Source organism: Megascapheus bottae, chromosome 13 (assembly GCF_031878675.1).
Source record: "Megascapheus bottae isolate mThoBot1 chromosome 13, mThoBot2.hap1, whole genome shotgun sequence".
Lineage (NCBI taxonomy): Eukaryota > Metazoa > Chordata > Mammalia > Rodentia > Geomyidae > Megascapheus > Megascapheus bottae.
In genome coordinates, this window is record NC_143521.1 from 16,578,048 (window position 1) to 16,584,047 (window position 6,000).

Below are 6,000 nucleotides of genomic sequence, written 5' to 3' on the forward strand. Positions count from 1 at the left end.
AAGAAAGGAACTTCTCTTGTGAAGATCCACAATGTTAGCTAAGCTTTGAAATGCTGGATTTCTATTTTGTAGACTGGAAGAGGAAAGCAAGGAAAAACACATGCTGATAAGGCGACTCAAACTATAAACAGGAAGTCTCTTTAAGGGATCTCTTTGAGCTAAACTTCACCAGACCCCAGTGCACTTGCAAAAGTACTACTGTTTGCAGAAGTGTGTGCTGACAGCTTCAAGCCTCCCCCAGTGGGACAGAGGTGCTTCAGCTACTTCTCAGGCTCTCTGAGACACACACAACAGAAAGCAAGCGGGGCTCAACCCACTGCCAGGAAAAATACCAGCAGAACTCACCCTTGCTGCTCAATGGGAGTGTGACTTTGAGCTTCTCCTGATCCATTCATCCTGAATCTCTTTACAGAGCACATGACATTTTACCATATGTGGGTAAATGCTGGCTGATCTGAGTTATTTTAGTGGTGGTGTTGACTGGTGATAGAAAGTGAGGAAGGAGTGAGAGTGTTGTAGATGGACTCTGGCTTAGAAAATCTTCATTGTAAACTACAGGATCTTGTCTCCTTTAAAAACTCCCCGAACTGTCTTGACCGGAGGCTTGAGGTTTTTAGGGAGATATTTCTGTCAAGATAGTATGTTCGATCATAAAAAATTTTATTAATGACTGAAATAATAGTGAATCTAAAATCTAAGCTGGAAAGGAAGGTTGGGATTTTATCTGCAAATAAAAGAAGCCCCAGGCCATTGAAAGCATCCGTCTAAAACTTGGTTTGGCTGGTTTGTAGGTACTCTTGGAAGGAGGGAGCATTTGCTTTTTCCTTTTTCATAAAAACAAGTGAGGAAATCCTTTCTAGCTTTTTTTAAAATTTTTTTCTCTCTCTCTTGTTTTTCTAGCTTCTTTTCTAAATGAAGGAGAAACAAGGCTATACCTCAGTCCTCTTGGGTTTGGTCATCACCCCCGTAACTTTCTAATTCAAAATCAGGGTACAGGCCACTGTGGATCCCAAGACCTCCCACTTCAGCATCTGTAAGACACCTCCAATGACAAGCTTTCTCCAGGTACAAGATCAAGATGGCAGCGCCCCACCCCTTCATGTTCCTCCAAACAGGGGTCACATCAGAGCCACCCAGAAAGAGCTCCCACTGGCCAAAACTGAAACAATTTGAACAAAATAAGCAGTACTATTTGGTTAAACAAATATCTATAAGTAGCACAGAAAGAATTCTGATGAATAAATGTCACAAGAATGAAGTCAGTGAAGCATCAGCTCAAGAATATTAACAGTCATCAGAGAGAATAGTAACAGATGCTAAAATTAGTCAAGAAGCTGGAGGAGAAACAGGACCGTTGAATCACCCCAGTTTTCTCTCCCAACACAACACACTTCTAGATTACAGAGGGACAAACAGTACCCTGAAAGCATAGAAACTTGGCAGACCTCACCATAACCAAGTCGTCAAAGTGAACGTCACCAACAGTGAAGCCTCAACACAAAGTAACCTGGATATGACCAGTTGGATAAGCAAAACACTCATCTGTTCTATGGAATTTCTGCAAAAATGCACACACTCCAACTTCACTGCGAGAGACACCCCAAACTGAAGCACTACACAAATCAACTGGCCAGATGCTTCAATGTGAATCATAGCCAGGTGAAGTGGCTCACGCCTGTAAGCCTAGCTACTCAGGAGGCTGAGATCTGAGGATCAAGGTTCAAAGCCAGTCATAGCACAAAAGGACTTGAGACTCATCTCCAATTAACCTCTAGAAAATGGGAAGTGGGGCTTGTCTCAAGGGTAGGGTGGTAGCCTTGTGCCTAAGAGCTCAGGGACAGTGCCTAGGCCAAGTTTAAGCCCCATGACACCCGCCCCCCCCCAAAAAAAATTGTGACGGTCATAGAGCCAAGGGGACAGAAAACATGACAGATGAGAGAACCTGTGACAAATTCAATATAGGCTTCTAGTGCTTGCAATTACTATCCCAACTACCAATGCTAATTTCTTTTTTTGGTCATTCATGGGACTTGAACTCTGGGCCCACGTGTTGTCTCTGAGCTCCTCAGCTCAAGGCTACGATCCTACCCATTGAGCCACAGCACCACTTCTGGTTTCTGGTGGTTAATTGAAGAGTCTCACAGACTTTAGTGCCCGGACTGGCTTTGAACCACAATCCTCAGATCTCAGCTACCTGAATAGCTAGGATTACAGACATGAGCCACCACACCCAGCACCAATACTAACTTCTTAATCTGATATTCTACAATGTTTGTAAGAGACACTCATAGGGCAAGCTGGGTGACAGGGGTTTGGGAAAGCTCATACTATTTTTACAACTTGGCTGTGAGTCTAAATGGTTTCAAAATAGAATAAATAGAGCAGATGTTCTGAGTGTTAATCAGAGAAATCACTCCAGCCCTCAAGTTCCATGCACACCAGGAATGCCTGGATGCAGAGAGTGGCAGGTAGGAGCCAGCTATGAGGTTACGACATTATGAACCAGGTGTGATAGATATAAAGGCTTACAATTTACAATGCAGTCACAATATACCCATAGAAGATTCTTAGCACATGGGTCCAGTCAGTTCCCAGTCAATCGGATGTGGATAACATCTAGCCTAGCTTTACTGATCCTGTCTCATTGCTTGTCCCATGGCACTGGCTCAAGGCCGGGTCTTGCTCACTGTATTCCTGGCCTAGGGGCCTCCACACTGGTACTGAAACCTGTGAAATTAACCAATAGGGCCCAGAAGATGCCTATGGAGAAAAGTGAGTCTGCCCTGTGAAGGGGCCAGGAGGCCAAAGGAGGATCCATGACATTGGGGCTTTCTGCTGGTGTGGCAACCCAGCTGGTTCAGCTGTAAGATTCTCACCCTATTCCAGCCTGACTCCAGGTCACGGGCAGTTGTTTCTTTATACCTCTTATGATCAGAGTGCTTTGAATCTTTTTTTTTTCAAAGTAAGTAGTATAAAAAATCTCAATGTAAACCCCAAATTCAGATGTTTATGTATAATAGATATTGAGGCATATTTGTATATTCTAAATGTAGACAATTCAAGCATGTAAATTTTGGTTAGCATAAATGCATTTACATACTTGCTTGCAGATACTGCAAGTCAACATGTTTATTTCTTCTGTCATAGTTGGGACCTTGCACATGCTTGGTGGGTATTCTACCACTTGAGCCATGTCCTGAGGCCTTCAGGTCAACATGGCTTCAGGAGACACCTACTCAATCAGGACACTGGATAACAATGTTGACTGATGGGTGCACATCTTGTAATTCTAGCTATCCAGAAAGTTGACCTAGGCAGGCAAAATTCCTGAGACCCTCACCCCAATTTACCAGAATAGTACCAGAAGTAGAGATGTTGCACAAATCGATCACTAGCCTTGAGCAATAAAAGCTAATAAACACCAGGTCTTGAATTCAAGCACCCGTACTGGCACAAAGAGAGAAAAAAAAATAATCGTAACCAACATCTGTTGAGTATCTGTCATGCCTGGAACAATCCTAAGTGCTTTACTGTCTTTGCTTTTCAATCCTTTCAGGAACCCTGGAAGGCGGCTCAGTTAGTCATTTTACAGACTGGAGTTGGAGAGAGCATAACACATAGGCTGAAATTATACAGTGAGAGGCAGAACAGAGGTTAGAACTATAACCCAGGAGGATGCCCTGCATTATGCCATCTCTCATTCTGGCATGTCACTTCTGTGGTGATAACATGATGCAGACAGTGACAACCACCTATAGTTTGGACAATTTATGTCTCCCAGGTCTTTTCATGTGTGAAAGGCTTGATTCCCCAGGGTGCTGCAAATGGGAAGGGTAGCGTCTGGAGGAGGTAGAGCCAAAAAGAGGTCCTTAGGTCACTGGGATGTGCTTCAAATGAATTGTGGGATGCTTCTTCCTGTCCCTGCACTTCTTAAAGTCTTCCTGCTGAGGAATTTGCTCCACCATGAGCGGGGCTCCCTGCCCTGCTGCCAAGCACCCTTACCAGAGGCTAGAAAGCAATCATGTTTGCCTAGAACTATCACAATTGTGAGCCAAGGCAATTCTTCTCAATTAATAGTATCACGTATTTTGTTATACTGCTGGAGAGCTGATAACATCCGAACTGCATTAAACAATCATCTAACACATTTCTCACTCTCTGTGACTAGGCTTTATATTTTTATTTATATTTTTAACAGTCCTGGAGATTGAACTCAGGATCTCAAAAAAGCTTTACCAATTGAGCCATGTGTCCAATCCTTTTACTTTTTTGTGCTTGCCCAGACTAGCCCTGATCTTTGATCTTCCTGCCTCTCTTTCCTAAGTAGCCAGGACCACAGACATACACCTCCATGCGCACCTTATTTCTGAGACAGGGTCTTTCTTTTGCTGAACTAAAACTGCCATCCTCCTGTCTTCACTCCCTGAGAACCTGGGATTACCACCACTCCTCTAAGAAGAGCCCAGTCCTTTAAGTGCTTTATCTCATCAAATTCTCATAGATTCCAGTACTGAAGCCATAGAGCATAGTGGTATCAGCCCAAGGCCTGATTTCAGCCTCACTGCCTCCTAGTTCAAATGTTCTAAGTACATGCCTCACAAGATTGGTGTGAGATTTCATGACATAGGCAGAGCAATAACATAGCATCTCACACGTAGAAAGCACTCGGGCACACTGGCTCTCCAACCTGATTCACACAGGCTTAGGCAGCAGATCTCATTAGGCTAACACTACTGTTATCCCAGATACACAATAGCTAAAGATGGTTAAGCATTAAGGACTAGTCCAAACATGAACTGTATCAAGCTTAGTAAGTTCTAGCCTTAAAAGTAATTATGAATGTGTATTTTTTTTCTTTTGAGCCAGGACTGGGTTTGGGCTCAGAACCTTATACTTGCTAGACTGGCACTCCACTTGAGCTATACCTCCAGCCCTGCTCTTCAGGAAAGGTCTTGTTTCCCACTCAGGTACAGACCTGAGCCATACTACACCTACTTTAAGCTTCCCCTCCTTGCTGAGGTGACAGATGGGCATCATTGTGTCCAGCTTCCTTCCAAGATGATGGGGCCTTGTGAGCTTCTCTGGTCAGGCCAGCCTGGAATTATGATCCTCCCATTCTCAGCCTCCCAAGCAGCTAGGACTTCAGGCCTGAGACACTGGCTCCTGAAGCTATAATCGTATTTTAAAAACAACAGTTGAGCCACATGATTTGGGGGAGTTGCGTCATATACATCTAACCTCCCGCACATATCTGTGACTCAAACCATCCTTGTCCTATGTCCTGTTCGTAGGAGCTGTGTTTTTTCTGCATGGCTGGGCAATGACTTCCATTCCTCTTACCTGTGCTTCAGTCGAAGTTTAACCCCTGCAGACCACAATGCCTTCTTGTGCTGGAGGGCAGACGTGAGCGGCTCTGGGCCAGAGGAGTCAGAAGTGCCAGGGTCTGTACGGCCTCGGTCTGCACACACATCTCTGTCAGAAATAGAGAAAAAAAGAAACTAAGCATAATGATGTTCACCAGCAGGATGAGTGGATGTAACGACGTATACATAACAAGTGAAAGTAACAGGAAAACGGACCCTGGCGTCAGGGCAAGGCAGCATGGCTGAGTGCAGGGTGCCAAGTGTAGGCCAACAAAGATCTCCACCCTAAAGTCTGCTATGAGGGAGGGTCTTCTCCCTTCCTGTCTTTAAAACTCCTATTATCTCAACAAGGAGAAAGGCGCAATAACAGCTTGATATAATTTTTTGTAGTTTTTTTTAATTGTATTTTGTTGTCAAGGTAACATATAGAGGAGTTACAGTTACATTTGTCAGGTAGTGGGTACATTACTTCTCACGATTTTCTCCCCTTTTCCCTCCCCCAACCCTCTTGCAGTCATCTTGTTTTTCCCCTTCCCTTCCCTATTTCAAATAAATAATAATACAATATACCAGGTAACAAAGTCAGATACAGTAACAACATGAAATAAACCATAAGGGATTGAGGGGAGGAGAAAAG

General features: G+C 43.9%; 1 protein-coding gene across 2 annotated transcripts in view; it reads right to left on the reverse strand.

Moving 5' to 3' along the window:
* Positions 1 to 5,467, reverse strand: part of Shroom3 (shroom family member 3) — a 54,475-nt gene extending 49,008 nt beyond the window's left edge. For both annotated transcript variants that reach the window (XM_090343392.1, XM_090343391.1), the window contains exon 1: positions 5,341 to 5,467. The gene's annotated coding sequence lies outside the window, so the exon portion shown is untranslated. The remainder of the gene's footprint in view (positions 1 to 5,340) is intronic.
* Between the last annotated feature and the right edge of the window lie 533 nt (positions 5,468 to 6,000).